Below are 1,855 nucleotides of genomic sequence, written 5' to 3'. Positions count from 1 at the left end.
CTCTCTCTCTCTCTCTCTCTCTCTCTCTCCCCCTCTGCATACTGACTTCTCCAGGCCTGTACATGCCCCCTCTAATAAACTCCTAAGCAGGTTTGTTGCGTTTTTCATGTTTTCTTCTCACTCACGCTAGGTAATTTCACATGTGTTATAGGTTTTTTTCAGGTTTCAGTCAGTGCCTCCTGGGGTACATTGTGCCTCCCTGTTCCTGAGAGACTGATGCACTCCCTTGGGCAGTGAAATATTCAGGCTGCTTTGTGTTTCTCTGTGAGTTCCCTTAGTAGTCAAGGAAACATGAAGGCTTGACAGGACAATTGGTCTTAGACATTAATCTCCTCTACCCTGTATGACTTGAAAACTTCACTATATCCTGGCAACTTCAACTGTATTGATCCTGGCAATTTTCATTATATTCTGTTTCTGATAAAGGTATAAAAAAATCTGATTGCTCTCAATAAAATTGTCACAGCCTAATTTGTGCTGTGTCCCCTCCAACCTGGCCTCATTTCATTACTCTCAGCCATATCAGGTGACCATGGCCTGGTAAGTGCAGGTGCTTGTCATAAATTAATAATATGAGATTATAAAAGCCACGAAGGACATGAAGCAGGAAAATGTGGTGGACCTGGTTTGTTAGAGTGGTAGAGTATTTTTGATTGAGTGGTTAAGGATCCTTTTTCCACAGAGGTCTCATCTGGGCTCAGAAGAGACAGATGATCCAGGAAGGATGTCTTCAAGAGGTCCCTTCTGTGTCTAAACATGTTACTCAACTGCTAGGAGTGCATTCTGCTCTTCTAAAGACATTGAGTTTGGTTCCTTATGCCCACAGCAGGCAGCTCACCAAAGCTGTCAAAGATAGCAGGTGGTTACAGAGGCAAAAAAATGGCGTCAGATCCCCTGGAGCAGGAGTTATACCCTTTCCTGAGACCTCTGTGAGCACACACACATGTATCATACAGATAAATACACACATAAATAAAGAAAAAGCAAATTTATAAAATGAGATTCCACCTGTAAAATATGGAATTCTATGCTCTGGGAAACTAGAACATTATTTGTTTATTCTGTGCTTGCTTGGCAGTGTAGAAGGTAGATCACTTAAAGGTACTGAGTTTGTATTTGAAATCATAAAATTTAAAATTCATAAATCTGCGAATATACTAAAAACCATTGAATTGCAGATTGTAAGTGGAAAGCATGGTATGTAAATAATATTTCATTAAGGCCATGTAAACTGAAGCTTTAAAGGACTCTAGAGATGGCTTAACAGTGAAGAGTGCTTAATGCTCTCAGGGGACATGAGCTCAGTTCCTAGGATCCTGCATGGCAACTTCCCAAGGATCTGACTCCTCATTGGCTTGGGGCACAGGATCATAGACCTGCACATGAAAAGAAATGAATACTCCTTTTCTAAAGAGAATCTTAAACTTGAAGTCCATGTATACACAATGTATTCCATATTTTAGAATTCTTAGGGCTAATGATAGAAAATAAATTACATTGTTATTTTCAGTAGTAATGGAGGAACAATAAAACAGATTTTCATGGTAACTGTAGGAAACAAGGCATAGAATAAAGAGTAGTACCAGATTGCCAGTAATTGAAATCACAGAGGTTTCCATTTCACATTGCAGCTATTAATGTTATTTGAATTATAATTTATGCCTGCCAGGACTTTAAAATCATGGCAATAAACATATAGATATTTCATTTAATGCATTGTTATAATATCAAAAGGACACATTTCAAAATTATTTTTAAATAATATGAGTGTTTCAATATAATAGTTTATTTTATAGTCCTGTCTTTGAAAATGAATGTTTTAACTAGCAAACAGTATGATAGGTTTGATTATGAC

Source organism: Microtus ochrogaster, chromosome X (assembly GCF_000317375.1).
Source record: "Microtus ochrogaster isolate Prairie Vole_2 chromosome X, MicOch1.0, whole genome shotgun sequence".
In the NCBI taxonomy this organism is placed as follows: domain Eukaryota; kingdom Metazoa; phylum Chordata; class Mammalia; order Rodentia; family Cricetidae; genus Microtus; species Microtus ochrogaster.
Note: the sequence above shows the minus strand (reverse complement) of the source record.